Raw genomic sequence first — 17,031 nt, 5'->3', positions numbered from 1 at the left:
AATTCGAAACTCCAAGCTAGACTGCACGTCTCCAACTCTCCTGCCTGGTCTCGAGGGTCCGAGTTACGGGGAGCGGGTTGGGTAGGCCAGGACTTTATTCCCCTCCAAGGGCAAGGGACAAATGTAAGTATTTTCCATCTGTCTCACATTACGAATCACCTCTGGCCTCCAAGGGAAAAATAACAGAAACATTCTCCCCTCGTTTTTGAGATGGTTCATTACCTAGCAAGGGTCATGGAGAAAATGGGAGCACATTGGGAAGTCAATGAACCTATGTCCAGTCACTGGGGACAAGGAACGAAGTGGCGATTCGCAACAGCCAAGTATGATCAAATAATGAGTGTGGTTTGCAGAAAGTGAGCCAAGCTGCTTTGAGTCTAACTGCTTCTTTCTTGCAGGAACCCTGCACAAAACCAAAAGCCAAATGGATTCCTGCCAAAGATTGATACAAAGTGCTGGTGTAACTCGGTGGGTCAGGCAGCATCTCTGAAGGAAAAGGATATGTGACGCGACCCAAAACTTTCCCTCCACTGACCCGCTGAGTTACTTCAGCACTTTGTGTCTATCTTTGGTATAAACCAGCATCTGCAGTTCTTTGTTTCTCCATTTTGGATTCCTTCCAGTTGTTTCATTGTTGTCCCCAGAAGAGCCACATTTCCATTCCACTCCATCGTCTTTCCACAAAAATAAATTGTGAATAAAGATCAGGGATTTGCTGTATTTTATTTAGAGCTACAGCACGGAAACAGGCCCTTCGGCCCACCGAGCCCGTGCCGACCAGCGATCTCCGCACACGAACACTATCCTACACGCACTAGGGACAATTTTATCAAGCCAATCAGCCTACGAACCTGTACGTCTTTAGCGTGTGGGAGAAAACCGGAGCTCGCGAAGAAAATCCACGCTGGTCACTGGGAGAACGTACAAACTCCACACAAACAGCACCCATAGTCAGGATTTTACCCGGGTCTCTGGTGCTGTAAGGCAGCAACTCTATCGCTGCACCATCGTGCCTTGCATTTTTTTTCATTATTCCCCTGTATGTCCAATTTCTTAACATATGATGGACCCCAGACCTGAAAAATGCCGTCCAGTCACAAGCATGGAATTTGTAGTTGTGTTAAATTGGTCAACATTGAGGACAAGCACATCCTTTAGAGCAAGACTTTCACAGGGCCTGCAGGGCATTGCTTCTGTGAGAATGTAAGAGGTTCTCCCTGGATAGGTTCCAGCCTGACAACAAATATCTGACAGGTAGGTCACCTCTTAGTAAATTATCTTCCAGCTCATCTTCTGACTCTGTAACCCATCTCCCACCCTAGTGAATACAACACCCATTCATCTCCACTGTACGCTCACAATCCTGAACTATCCCGATATCTCTTTCACTGATCACCTGAATCCCATCCACAACACCATTGCCCTGACAGGAGAGTCACCCTCCTCCTCCATCCCCCCCACCAGGAAGGGCCAAAAGCCCTCCGTTTCTTCCTTGACTGCAGAACCAGCATATGTCCCTCTACAAACTCACCTCACACGCAACAACTTCTCCTTTGACTTCTCCCACATCCTCCAAATCTAAGATGTAGCCACAGGCACTCGCATGGGCCCCAGCTCTCTCTCTCTCTCTCTCTCTCTATCTCTCCCTCTCTCTATATATATATATATATATATATATATTTATTTATTATATAGATATACATGCACGCACACACACACACACATATTTGTTTATTTATCTAATTTATTTGGCTGCTTATTTATTTAATACTATTATTTAACATGTGTGTGTATGTGTGTGTGTGTGTGTGTGTGTGTGTGTGTGTGTGTGTGTGTGTGTGTGTGTGTGTGTGTGTGTGTGTATGTGGGTGTATGTGTGTGTATAAATATAAATATATAATCTGAACTTTCATATATTGTTTGCAGATTCTGATGTCCTGTGTCATGTTCTGTTTGGGATATTTGACAATAAAACACACTTGACTCTTGACTCTTGAGTTCAGAACTGTCATTACCTCCTGCGTTTTGAAAAGGTTCCGCAGATTATTCCCAGACTAATGTACCATCTTAAGTACCCTATTTATCTCCACTTATTATTCTTGTCATCCTTCTATTAAAACCATTTAAAAAAATTAGAAAGATAACATGAACTTCTATCTGCCTTCTCCTCCTCCAGGGATCGATTTTCTTGCTCACTCAAAATAGCTCGCTTGAATTCTTCTCACAGTCAACTGCGTATCTCCGAAAGTGAAATAAAATCAACTAATGAGCTCTAATAAAATCCTTTCTTTAAAATATTCTTTCTCAGAATGTGGACGTAATTTGCACGGCCAGCTCCTAATTGCTCTTGAAATAACTGGCTACGCCTTAGTTAGGGCAGTTTAAACGTAGCCATGTTGCTATGGTTTTACCACAAATTGGAGAGTCCAGGTATGGACAGCAGACATTCTTCCCCACTGAATCGGGAGGAGTTTTTTTTTTAATGACAATCCAGTCATTTTGTGGTCAGTGTTACGAGCACTTGTGCTCAGTAACACCTAACTACGAACAATAAACCTTCAGTGCACAGTTAGCCTGTTGCGATTCATCAGGGTGCACATTAGACACGGTAGCGGGGAAATTGTTGAGGTAATTTTGAGGATGGAACACTGCTGTTAAATTGCTAATGTACAAATCAAGATAATTAGTGGCTTAGTGCCACACACTTGCCAACCCATTCCCTCACAAATTGGTTCAATTTTCCAAACCTTAAAGAATACAGTCCGCCCCAGCAGCTACTTACTGCCCAGCATCCGTAGAACATGGAACATAGGGCACCGCAGCACAGGAATTGGCCATTCGGCCCACAATGTCTATGCTGTACATGATGCCTCAGCCCCTCAGTGCACCGAGTCCACACTGGCCGCTGATCACCTGTTCACAGGAGTTCCATCTTATCCCACTTTTGCAAGTATTGCCTGCACGCTGGGAGCTATTTACAGAAGCCAATTAACCTGCAAACCGGTTTGGAATGTGGGAGGAAGTCGGGACACCCAGAGGAATCCCACGCGGTCACGGGGAGAACGTGCAAACTCTACACAGACAGCACCCGAGGTCAGAATCGAACCCGGATCTCTGGCACTGTGAGGCAGCAGCTCTACCAACTGCGCCACCGTGCCGCATTAATAATGGGTTATATAATGATGGGATAATGATAAGAATGATAGGATAGCTCTTACTCCCCTAAGACACTACCCTCGGTGTGGAGTGGTGACTTAGAACAGCAGGCAACATAAACTGCCTGCCAAAAATAAGTCATATCAACCCTTGAAAAATGTGGCATTAGCAATCATAAATTTCTCCTCATGGTTCACAAGTTGCACACTCATAGACTGGCAACCCTTGCTGTTTACTCAGTGCCTCGAGTTCTGAAGAGGATCCACTACATCTGAGCAGCCTATCACTTCATGAGCCTTGAAAAGTCAAGAGAGTTTAATTGTCATATGACCCGAAGTGGAACAATTAAATTGTTACTTGCTGCAGCATCTGAGGTCAGTAAACACAGTACTCAATGGATAACATAATAAACTAACAAAATTAAGTTCAATAAATTAAAAAAAAATCAATATTTGTGCAACTATTGGGGCGCAGTGATAGAGTTGCTGCTCTTCAATGCCAGAGACCCAGGTTCGAACCCGACTACGGGTGCTGTATGTATGGAGTTTGTACATTATCCCTGTGGCCACGTGGGTTTTCTCCATGTGCTCCGGTTTCCTCCCACATTCCAAAGGCGTGCAGGTTTGTAGGTTAATTAGCTTCTGTAAATTGTCCCTAGTGTATTGGATAGAAAAAGTGTACGGATGATCGCTGGTCTCCGGTGGGCCGAAGGGCCTGTTTCCACGCTGTATCTCTAACCTCGAGTAAACTGAAACAAAACAAAAGCTCAAAGTCCCTGGTGCAACCAAGGCAGTTTGTAGCTTGTGGTTTAGATTCAGATTCAGATTCAGATTCAATTTTAATTGTCATTGTCAGTGTACAGTACAGAGACAACAAAATGCATTTAGTATCTCCCTGGAAGAGCGACATAGCAAATGATTTGAATAAATAACAATAAGTGTCTGGGGGGGGGGGTGGTGATTGGCAGTCACCGAGGTACGTTGTTGAGTAGAGTGACAGCCGCCGGGAAGAAGCTGTTCGTCGACCTGCTGGTTCGGCAACGGAGAGACCTGTAGCGCCTCCCGGATGGTAGGAGGGTAAACAGTCCATGGTTGGGGTGAGAGCAGTCCTTGGCGATGCTGAGCGCCCTCCACAGACAACGCTTGCTTTGGACAGACTAAATGGAGGGGAGCGAGGAACCGGTGATGCGTTGTGCAATTTTCACCACCCTCTGCAATGCCTTCCGGTCGGAGACAGAGCAGTTGCCATACCATACTGTGATGCAGTTGGTAAGGATGCTCTCGATGGTGCAGCAGTAGAAGTTCACCAGGATCTGAGGAGACAGATGGACCTTCTTCAGTCGCATGCCCTTTAGTTGCTGCTTGTAGTGTTGCTTGGGAAGATGTTGCTTCCTGGACCTAGAGGTCATGGTTTTTAGACTCCTCTGCCTTCCTCCTGATGGAAGGGGTTAAATGAGAGTGTGGCCAGGGGGGTGTGGGGCCTTGATGATGCTGGTTGCCTTTTTGATGGAGTGCCTCCTACGGATCCATGCGATGGTGGGGAGGTCAGTACCTGCGATGGACCAGGCAGTGTCCCGCACTTTTTGTAATCTCTGCCATTCCTGGCCGTTCGACTTGCTGCACCATGCTGTGATGCACCCAATTAATATGCCCTTTATCAGACGCCTGCAGAAGCTCAAGGGAGTATACTAAATCTCCTCAATCTTCCAAGAAAGCAAAGGTATTGCTGGGCTTTCTTTATGATGATCTCACCTTAGCCTTGTGTATCTCGGACAGGCTCCATAATGTTCTGCAGTAGATGACAGAAGGTTCAATTCTCACCAGGTTATGTGCGTGTTCAGCTTGATGGTCTCTGGTTCAGGAAGTAGAGACAAAAGTATCTTTTTCTTGGAAGGGAGAGGATCCATGCATTCACTAACGGAGTAACTGGGGAACAGGGTAAAGATCAACCACCGTCAGCTGGAATGGTCCAGATGTGAGCAGGTTCAGGGTGATGGTGGCCTGTATAGGTACAACTGGAATTCTGCCTGAGGATGGCCACGGATCTCCATCGCAATTGACGTTGATGCCCTCAACCTCCAGAATCATTGCACCCGATGGAGTTGCAACTAGTGCTTCCGTGATTCATTCTTGGGAGGCGGGGTCTCCAGACCTGTGGTCTTCTTGTCACCCTGCCTTGTGGTCCATGGGCATGTCACCCACAAAGTCATCTATAGAGCAGAGATACTCACAAAGGGGTGTGGGTGTATGGAACGAACTGCCGGAGGAGATAGTTGAGGCAGGGACTATGCGTTTAAGCAACAATTAGACAGGTGCATAGTTCGGACAGGTTTAGAGGGATATGAGGCAAGTGGGACTATTGGTCGGTGTGGGCAAGTTGGGTCGAAGGGCCTGTTTCCACACTATGACTCTATGATAAGGTCAGAACTGGCAGAACCAGCAGATCTTCTCACGACAGCCTTATATATCTCGGACAGCCTCCAATGTGTAGACTGCAGAAAGGGTCAATTGAGTGAGTAGCCCTTTAAATAGTGCAGCTGCATTGAATGTAATGATATAAAAACATGGTTCCATATGCAGAGCCAATGAGTATTCTAGAAAAATGTGTCCAATTTCAGCTGTCAACACTCCAAACAAGCGTTCCATAAGAGGTGACGTCAATCAGTAACCACCTTAAACGCCAAAAGGCTCGGCATGTGCTAACGAACATTGCCTAGTCCATAAAGACAGAGTTCTGTAATCCAATTTTAAGGCATAATATTTTTATTCCAGATTTATTTAATTAAATGAATTTAAATTCCCCAGGTATTGTTTCAGGATTTGAATTCATACCTCCAGATCCTTATAATCAACATATCACTATACTCCTTAAATTTCTTTTAGTCTGTTGGGCATATACAAACAGTTTTATTGTTTTCTTATTTGATGTCCACTCTTAAAAATAGAGTGTTGGACTCCATCTACAATATCATCTCAATAAATATGAATATATACATTTTTTCAGGTTAAAGACCACTATAAAAACGAGCCACTCAAATTTATACCAGGTGCTCATTCCGCAGAATCTAGAACTGCGTAAGCTATTAAAATGTTCTAAATTTCTCGTACAGCACAAGTGTTAATGGCACATGCTTTCCCTGGGACAATGAACACGCTGCAATATACAATATTTGCAGAAATGTGAAGGACAGGCTTTCTGGAATTATAAGTAACGTAATGAACTGTTAATAAACAAAGAAAGCAATGAAGGTCAGCAGGTCAGGCAGCATCTCTGGAGACCATGGATAGATCTCATTTCAGGACAGGGCATACAGTTTGGAGACAGGCCCATCGGCCCAACTTGCCCACACCGAGAGGTCCCATCGACACTATTCCATTTGTCCCATATCCGACTAAACTTGTCCTACCTGTATACCTGTCTAATTGCGTCGTAAATGTCACGATAGTCCCGGCCTCAACTACCTCCTCCGTACACCCATCACCCTTTGGGTGTAAAAGTTACGCCTCAGATTCCTACATAATCTTTCCCTTCACCTTAAACTTATGCCAATGGTTCTCGATTCCCCCACTCTGGGCAAGAGACTCCGTGCGTCTACCCGATCTATTCCTCTCATGATCTTATACAGACTGAGGAAGTATCTGAAGAAGGGCCCCGACCCAAAACGTCACCCATCGCGCATATCTTTCATTCATTGTTCTTTATCTCTCAACATCATCAACTATTTCTCTCGTTTCTCTTATCCCTAACGAGTCCGAAGAAGGGTCTCGACCCGAAACGTCACCCATTCCTTCTCGACAGAGATGCTGCCAGTGCCGTCGAATTACTCCAGCTTTTTGTGTCTATTGTCAGTTTAAACGAGCATCTGCAGTTCCTTCCTACACCCATCTACGTTCTCCAGAGATGCTGCCGGACCCGCTGAGATTCTCCAGAATTTTGCGTCTTTTTTTTGGAAATATGCATCTGCAATTCGTTGAGTCTCCAAAGAAAGCAATGGATTGGAATTGTTACCTCACCTGCTTTAGATAATCTGTACTCAGAGTGCCAAGAGAACATCTGTGGTGCATGCACATATTTGTAGAGCTAATCAGGTGGGATACCACATTGGCAAGGGCAGAGGGAACATCCATCAGAAGAAATAATGACGCCAAATATTGTTAATGTGTAATGTTGATTTAATGTCAGCAATTGAAGCATTTTAGTTTAGTTTAGTTTAGTTTAGAGACACAGCGCAGAAACAGGCCTTTCGGCCTCCCCGAGTCAGCGCCAACAAGCGATCCCCGTACACTAGTACTATCCAACACACACTAGTGACAATTTACAATTATACCAAGCCAATTAATCCACAACCCTGTACGTCTTTGGCGTGTGTGAGTAAAACCAGGAGAAAACCCACGCAGGTCACGGGGAGAACGCACAAACTCCATACAGATAGCATCCGCAGTCATGATCGAACCTGGGTCCCTGGCGCTGGAAGGCAGTAATTCTACCGCCGTGCCACCGTGCCGCCATTTAGGCCAGGGTAACTTGTAAGATGAGGAGCAAAATGGTGTGTGGGATATAAGGAGTACAATAAACTGTGGCGGTACCTGGTAGCTAGCCACGGGTAGCGAACCCTCGGCTCAGAAGGGGGAAGTTGAGAGTCTCAGAGCGGGAGGCGTTGGGTCATGGGGTCCGACCCCGGGTATTTAAGGTCAGGTCACGGGGTTGAAGTTGGAAGCAGCACAGTGCAGTAATAAACACCATTTCATTCACACAACTCGTTTTGGCCTCATTCTTGGCTGGACTCTGCTACAAAACCCTCATTTTAACGTACCTCTTTATAACGGGTTTCGGGTAGAGCGGACGGACCTACCGACGGCCACCAATGTCATCCCCGGCTCACACCGACTCCCCTGCCACTTACAGCCCTGGCTGCCCACACCACCCCTGGCCCTTACCCCATCTCCAGCCCCTAACAGCCCAGGCTACCACCAACACCGCTGACCCTTACCTGTGGGCAGCGACCATTGACCCCGCCGGTCCTCGTTTCTCCCCCGGCCGCCAGCTCACCTGGATTCCAGGCCCAATTCCGGGCCACGTGTTCGAAGGAGGGTCTCGACCCGAAGCATCACCTATCCATGTTCTCCAGAAATGCTGCCTGACCCGTTGAGTTACTCCAGCACTTTGTGTCCTTTCATATATTAACCAGCAACTGCAGTTGTTTGTTTCCACTACTTAGTCACTTGGAGTCATAAAGCTTGGAAACAGACCAATCATCCCAACTTGCCCCTACCGACCAACATGTCCCATCTACACTAGTCCCACCTGCCTGCGTTTGGCCCATATGCAGTGTTGGCTTGAAGGGCCGGATGGCCTACTCCTGCACCTATTGTCTATTGTCATAAACCTGTAAACCATATAACCATATAATAACCATATAACAGTTACAGCACGGAAACAGGCCATCTCGACCCTACAAGTCCATGCCAAACAAATGTTTTCCCCTTAGTCCCACCTGCCTGCATTCGTACCATAACCCTCCATTCTCTTCTCATCCATATGCCTATCCAATTTATTTTTAAATGATACTAATGAACCTGCCTCCACCACTTCCACTGGGAGCTCATTCCACACCGCCACCACTCTCTGCGTAAAGAAGTTCCCCCTCATATTACCCCTAAACTTCTGTCCCTTAATTCTGAAGTCATGTCCTCTTGTTTGAATCTTCCCTATTCTCAAAGGGAAAAGCTTGTCCACATCAACTCTGTCTATCCCTCTCATCATTTTAAAGACCTCTATCAGGTCCCCCCTTAACCTTCTGCGCTCCAGAGAATAAAGACCTAACTTATTCAACCTATCTCTGTAACTTAGTTGTTGAAACCCAGGCAACATTCTAGTAAATCTCCTCTGTACTCTCTCTATTTTGTTGACATCATTCCTATAATTGGGCGACCAAAATTGTACACCATACTCCAGATTTGGTCTCACCAATGCCTTGTACAATTTTAACATTACATCCCAGCTTCTATACTCATAAACCTGTCCTATCCATGTACCTTTCTTAGATTTTCTTAAACTTTGCGATAGTACCTGCCTCAACTACTTCCACCAGCAGTACAATGATACAATGATGATACCTCACCTTGCTATAGCGGACAATCTGCAATAACGGACATCATTTCCTCCCCAATGGTCCTTTATAAGGAGTGTTTGCTGTGGTTCAATTGACACAATCCTACCAGGGATGATAGACTCAGCAATTTTCCATTAAACAGTTAGAACATTCGGTAATGACCATCCCCCTGCAGTTAGTTTCTACTGACTTTGATTTCCCGAAGAAAGAGGGAACTGTGACAGTGACTGTTATACAATCTGCCTGGGTGAGGTGGCTTATGTAATTGATGAATTTCAGATGAACAATCAAGGCCAGTGTGAGCATTTTCAACTGGCGTCTCCTACCACTAATCTCAGACACTGGTCACCCCAACACAGCACCCCCCACCGTTCCTCCCCCCCAACCTCCCCCCCCCCAAACCCAACCCCCAAAACCCAACCCCCCCCAAAACCATGCTGGATCCCTAAATTCTAATCTAAATTAAACTCTGAAGTGCATTTGATTAATATACGTAAAGCCTTGAATGTGTGGTGCGATGCGATATAAGAGAAGTGGTGACTGGCTGAGGTTAGTGAGATGTTTGGTAGGATGAGCCATTTGAAAGTCCATGATTGGATCCTGACTATGGGTGTTGTCAGTACAGAGTTTGTACGTTCTCCCTGTGACTGCATGGGTTTTCTCCGGGTGCTCCGGTTTCCTCCCACATTCCAAAGACCTGCAAGTGTGCAAGTTAATTGGCTTCTGTAATTTGTCCCTAATAACTAGGGTAGAACTAGTATATGGGTGATCGTGGTGAGGCGCGGACTCTGTGGGCCAAAGGGCCTGTTACCACGATGTGTGTCTCAACTAAACTAAACAAAACATTAGTGAACCTCTTCCCGCACAGCACCATATCTAGGTCCTATAGGCGTGACTCCTGACTTTGAACTCGATGGCTTTTTAATCCTATTATCTATTAAGCACGTGAATGGCTCCCTGCATCATGGGGAAAATAATCCCTCCAACTTTCCACATCCACTATCAAATTTCCATTGCAGCACATTAACTCATCCTACTCTCCCCCTCCCCCTCCCTCCCTCTCTCCCCTCAACTCTGTGTCATTGTTCATCATCTCCCGAGTCAGTTTCTCCAGCCATACAGCCACCAATACCCGCTCCACCCGCAGCTCACGGCCTCTTTAAAAAAAGAGGCCTTTAATCAACAGTCTAACTCTGCCCGTTGCATTGCGCTCACAATGTTCCTTGCACCCTGCTGACTTGTTTGCATTGACTGCAGGCAGGAATTATTTCAATGAACAGGCATTATTAACATTGGCGTCCCGTCTGCCTCGCAATGAACTAGCAGAGGTTAATCACAGTCTCCCCACCCATTTCTGGTGGCCATCCAATTTCCCTAAGCGTCTTTCTCCGTGGCTATATTTCTACCAACATCCTGTGTCCTCGAATTTAACATAAGTGGTATAATTACAGCTGTTTTTATTCAATCTAGATCAATTTCGAAATAATCTTTTCATTTCAGACGGCACTCTTAGATTTTGCCTTCATTATTTCTTCATTAAGGAATCCTTCCATCTATTCCCCTATCAACATGGGAATCGTTCAGCTTTTACATGAAAAAAATCTGCCCTCTGGTCTCCATACTAAACATGCAATACAGTAACATGTCTGCATGCAACTCCACCTCACTGAGTTGGCTCCAATAATTTCAATGAGATCACAGCATGAAACCAATTGAATCCCCCTCAAGTAGTTCTTAAAGCTTGCATTTAATTCAATAGAAATGTATAATATTGGAGAAGGGATAGTAGAGTTTAGAATTTAGAGATACTGCGTGGAAACAGGCCCTTCAGCCCATCGAGTCCATGCCAACAATCACCCACTAGTTCTATGTTATCTCTCTCTTGCATCCTACACACCAGGGGCAATTTTTACAGAAGCCAATTAACCTACAAACCTGCAGGTCTTTGGGCCATGACAGGAAATTGGAGAAAACCCACGCGGTCACAGGGAGAACGTACAAACTCCACACAGACAGCACCCGTAGTCACGATCGAACCCGGGTCTCTGGCGCTGTGAGGCAGCAGCTCTACCGCTGCGCCATTGTGCAAAATAGTTCAAGTTGATGTTCCAGCAGGATCATGTGCATGCAAGATTATTGTGTCACCTCACATTGAGGCGCAGGCGGGGAAAAAATCCAAAGGAATTTGTTTGAGATATGCTGAGCCTAACATTTTCTTAGACCACGTGGTGCATTGGAGATTATGTGGTAGTTACAGATAAACGTTTAATGATTCAAGATGTCAAAATGAAGACTTGGCAGCCTTGCAGTTTAAGAGGCAGATGGAACATTTATCCTGGCAAAAAATTCAACCATTCTCAATCATCGATTAGTTATCCACCAAGATAATTCTTCCAAACCCCAAAAAATAAAACTCAAAACGTCTTATAACAAAAGCCTTTTGTTAAATGAAATTGTAATAGGGGTGCCGACTATGTATGGAGACTACATATGTAAAAGCTGGACTAATGAATAAATAACCTGAACCAAGCCTTTGGTGCGTTCTTATAATCTGTGAAAGCGTGGGGGAGGGGGGAAAACAATGGACAATGGGGACCCGGTGTGGTGGAACTGGTGTGGGGGGGGGGGGGGGGGGGGGGGGGGGGGGGGGGGGGGGGGGGAGAAACAAGGGAGGAGCTGTTGGGGGAATTTTGTGACTTTGTCAGCACCGTTTATGTGGTGACTATTCGCATACCTTGCGTATGCAAGCAAAGAATTTCACTGTGCCTTGTCACATGTGACAATAAGGTATTCCATTCTATTCCATTCCAAAGTGTAAATCTGATAATCCACGATACATGGAATTGTTCAGAGAATGCATATTTGGTTTACCTCAAGGTTTGGATTGAATTAAAACACAATTAAGCAACAGGCTGCTCTCTTTCCATCAACACTATATAACCTAGACGCAATCTCATATCGTGGTTAGAAAGTTGCGGGTTCAAGTAGGATTCCTCATTGGAGACCTTCAAACTATCTTTAATCGAACTTCATTGGACTTTATCTTGCACTAAGCTTTATACCCTTCATCCTGTCTCTGTACACTGTAGACAGATTGATTGTAAGCATCTGAAGAAGGGTTTCGGCCCGAAATGTTGCCTATTTCCTTCGTTCCATAGATGCTGCTGCACCCGCTGAGTTTCTCCAGCATTTTTGTCTACCTGCGATTTTCCAGCATCTGCAGTTCCTTCTTGAACATATGTATATACAGTATATATTATCTTTAGTATAGTCTTTTTGCTGACTGGGTAGCACGCAACAGAAGTGTTTCATTGTTCCTCAGTACACATGACAATTATCAACTAAACTAAACTAACCATTCCAACACCTTGAGCACAAATATCTATATGAGCACTTTAGTACAGTAATAATAATAATAATACATTTTATTTTCGGGTGCCTTTCAAATCTCAAGGTCACCTTACAAAGATTAAACAGAAGAGAAAAAAAACATATAGTCGGAGAAAAATAAATAATAAGGACATCATCAATACACAAATTAAAGATAGAAATCGCTCCAAAGACACAAAATCGATAAATCAAAAAAAACACAATGTGAAGAACACAAATTACAAGACGCTAGTTTAAAGCTTTACTTGGCCTTTTTTTTCTCCCCAGTATTAATCCACCTTATCAACATCATTAAATAAGGCCTGTTAGTTTGATCATTGTTGTATAGGTATTTATGGGAGTTTGATATGTGTAAGTTGCCATCACCTTTGCTAAATTACAACAGCAAACGTCCTTTAAAACTGGATCATTGCGAGCACCACTTTTCCTGGGTCATCAATGCTTATTCTGTACACTTCCCATACAGGTATTGCCCCCCTCTCTGGCTCTCACTCTGATGAAGGGTCTCGACCCGAAATGTCACATATTCCTTTCCTCCAGAGATGCCGCCCAACCCGCTGAGTTACTCCAGCTTTTTGTGTCTGTCTTCAAGAAGACTTCACTGGCTGTGTAGCATCTTGCAACATCCTGAAACTGTGACTGCATGAATGACTTTTTTTCCAAGTGGATATCTCAGCAGGAATTAATGACATGGTCGACCTAAACCTCAGGAAAAAGACTTTCTTAAAAAGTGAGTGAATAAATCACCAAGACTTGTTGAAATATGTGCTAAAAGAAACAAGCGAAGAAATTGGAGATGTCCTGACCATCATTTTCCGATCATTCCAAGCTGGGGGATTAGTGCCAGAGGATGGCTAACACGAGCCATTGTTTAAAATGGAAGGGAGGGATGAAGCAATAGTTATAGGCCAGGCAGTCCAATGTCTGTCCTGGGTAAATCATTGAAATTGATTCTGAGGAAGAATATATTTTTTTATTTGGAAAGGCAAGGATTAATCACAGACAGTCTGCATGTATTTGTTAATTAATCTTGCTGAAATGTTTGTGGGGTAACAAGGAGGATGGATGAGAACAGTTAATTTGATGTAGTCTTAGTTTAGTTTATTTTAGTTTAAAGACACAGAGCTGAAACAGGTCCTTCAGCACACCGGGTCCACGACGACCAGCGATCCCCACATCCTAAAAGGATGAGAGGTAATCTTATAGAAACATCGACAAATTCTTAAAGGATTGGACAGGCTAGATGCAGGAAAAAATGTTCCCAATATTGGGGGAGTCCAGAACCAGGGGTCACATTTTAAGAATAAGGGATAGGCCATTTAGGACTGAGATGAGGAAACATTTCTTCACCCAGTGAGTTGTGAATCTGTGAAATTCTCTGCCCTGAAGGCAGTGGAGGCCAATTCACTAGATGTTTTCAAGTGAGAGTTAGATTTATCTCTTAGGGCTAAAGGAATCAAGGGATATCGGGAAAAAGCAGGAACGGGGTACTGATTTTAGATGATCAGCCATGATCAAATTGAAAGGCGGTGTTGGCTCGAAGGGCCGAATGGCCTACTCGTGCACCTATTTTTCTATGTTGCTACCAACACTATCCAACACACATTAGGGACAATTTACAATTCTACAGAAGCTATTTAACCCACAAACCTGTACGTCTTTGGAGTGTGGGAGGAAACCAGAGATCGCGGAGAAAACCGTGCAAACTCCATACAGACAGCCCCTTGGTCAGGATCGAACTGGGTCTCTGGTGCTGTAAGGCAGCAACTCTACCGCTGCGCCACTGTGCCGAGATGGAATTCAGTAAATGGTTCCTGCTGTTCAAAAATGTAAATAGAATGGTGAGTGCCGGGAATCTGGTGGTGGGAGGTCGATATGATTGTGGCATTCCAAATTCTTTGGGATATGAGGGATATGAATCAGGTGAGAGGAAGGAAGTTGGGATCCATTGCAATCAGGGTGAGCGAGGCCCAGAGCTGTGGGAGAGTCAGAACGAGGGCCTACTGGTGTCGGCGCATGGCAGCCAGTGTGGAACGCAGGGCACGGAAGGAGAACTCTCACGAAAAACGGTGGATTGACCGTCAGTATCTGAAATCCGGGTTGGGTCCAAACTGGGACCAGAGTTGGAAGCTCCGGGGCAGAAGAATTATGTGAGAGTTGGTCTTGGCACTATGTTCAGCACAAACATTGTGGGCCGAAGGGCCTGTTCCTGTGCTGTACTGCTCTATGTTCTACGTACAAGAGATCTTGCTGTGCGAGTAACAAACGGTAAAAATCACTCAGTGATAGGAAGCAGAAGTCAACGATTGATAATTCTGTGACTGGACGGCTGTTACCATTGGTGTTCCGTGAGGTGGCATCCCTGCTCTCCGTCCTTTTATTGCATATATTAATGATTTATGTCCTAAATGTAGCAAACGTGATGAAAAAAAGTTTGCAGGTGATACATGTACTGGTCCTGTGGCAGGCTGAGCGGAGGAAAGCTTTCAACTTCAGGCCTGGCAAAATAGGCAGATTTAATCCAGAGAAGTGTGTGGTAATGTATTTTCGGGGTGAGGAGATAGGTATAACACAACAAGACAATACACAATAAATGGGAAAATATTGAACAGAAACGGAGGGACATTCTATATTAACACTGATCCTCAAAGATTATAGACAGGTTGATATGAGGATAAAAACACACAAGGAACACTTTATTAGTCGAGGGAGATAATACAAGATCATATATTTCAATGTTTAAATGGAAGTGATGGCAGGGGGCCATAAAATGGAAAATCTTCTCAAGTTTAGTTTAGTAATTTAGTTTAATTTAGAGATACAGCACCAAAACAGGCCCTTCAGCCCACCGTGTCCACACCAACCAGCGATTACACCAACCAGCGATCCCCTTACACCAACACTATCCTACACACTAGGGACAATTTACAGTTTGTACCAAAGACAATTAACCTACAAACCAACATGTCTTTGGAGTGGAACCGGAGCACCCGGATAAAACCCACGCGGTCACGGGGAGAACGTCCAAAGTCCACACAGACGCCACCCGTAGTCGGATTCAAACCTGGGTCTCTGACGCTGTAAGGCAGCAACTCTAGCGCTGCGCCACCGTGCCGCGCCCCAAAGTGATCAAACAATCTTTATTTTCAGCTTTACTACATTTTCTCTCCAACGTCATCGCCTCATATCTGCCATTTTGTTTTCGTAACAAATATATAAAATGGTGGAAAATCTCTGTGGTGCTAGCTCCTAAAAAGAAAGGGACCAAGGATAAAAAAAAACACACAAGGAATACATCATCTTTCTACGTTTCAGTGCAGGCGAAAGTAAATCTGACTGTCTTGTGTTCATAGATTAGGGCTGGGGTATTTATCTTTTACAGTGCCTTGGAGAATATGTCAAGATTGTGATATGAGAATTATTGTTAAACGAGTTGCTGAAAGTGTTCTTGGGAAAAGAAAGAGCACACACATTTAGCAAATTTAAAAAAAAAATGGAATTAAACGTCAGGAACACCACACCAATAAAAAGATAACATTTCCCAGAAGGACTGAGTCATTCAACAAATCAGAGGTATTTAATTTACAACAAGACTAACAAGAAACTCCAAATCGCCTCAGTGGGTATTTCTCAGTGTGGTGCAGTCAGTGACTAGGTAGCCAGCTCATTTTAATCATTCCCAGATTTGTGTGGGAGGTCAGGGCCCTGGGGTGCCACTCCATGTCAATTTTATAAACAGTGCAGTTATTCCAGATGGTCGCTGGCTCCAGTCTGGCTAGCAGGTTGATTGGGCCAGACCAGAATAACAACAGGTGGAGAACAGCCCATGGATTGCTCGGCACTCTACATACCCTCCCTCTCTCCCCCCCCTTCCCCCCCCCCCACCTCATTTACCCCCCCACCCCCACCCTAACTCACCCACCTCACACTAAACAATTAACTATTGATTAAGGGGGAATAAGCATGCTGGAATGTAAACATAAAATCACCATTTTAAATGTATTTATTTGGAATAGTTTCATGTCCAATGGAGTTCACTTTGAATAAAGAAGTGATTTAGTCCCGGAATCTGTTATCCTAATAGTTCTCGGTCAATTTAAAACTGTTCCAAAGTAGTTTCGAGGTTTGCCTGTGATCTCAGTTCTGAAATGGTTTGTGGACCCCGTGCAGAAGAACTGATGATATTACAAATCCAGGACTGAATACAGTTAATCTAGTGATCAGTGCAGACGGTAGTTCATTGCTGGAATTTGATGGGATAGGATATTGATGTCACTGAGAAAGAGTGGGTTGAGAAAACAATAAAGTTTTCAGTGGAGAGAGAGAGAGAGAGAGAGAAATGTTTCTTTGACATAGGCGTTACAGTTTAAACC

The 17,031-nt window shown here is 44.5% G+C and overlaps 1 long non-coding RNA gene across 2 annotated transcripts in view; it reads right to left on the bottom strand.

Moving 5' to 3' along the window:
* Positions 1-17,031, bottom strand: part of LOC129707449 (uncharacterized) — a 67,970-nt gene that overhangs the window by 46,475 nt on the left and 4,464 nt on the right. Inside the window, exon 1 of one of the 2 annotated variants that reach the window (XR_008725188.1) lies at positions 1,532-1,640. The exons of the other annotated variant lie outside the window; for it this stretch is intronic. This is a non-coding gene — a long non-coding RNA (uncharacterized LOC129707449). Of the gene's footprint in view, positions 1-1,531; positions 1,641-17,031 lie in introns of those variants that run through there. 2 annotated transcript variants of the gene reach the window in all.

The sequence above is a fragment of the Leucoraja erinacea genome, chromosome 21 (assembly GCF_028641065.1).
Source record: "Leucoraja erinacea ecotype New England chromosome 21, Leri_hhj_1, whole genome shotgun sequence".
In the NCBI taxonomy this organism is placed as follows: Eukaryota; Metazoa; Chordata; class Chondrichthyes; order Rajiformes; family Rajidae; genus Leucoraja; species Leucoraja erinaceus.
The sequence above is the reverse complement of the archived record's forward strand: the minus strand, read 5'-3'. Positions and strand labels throughout refer to the sequence as shown.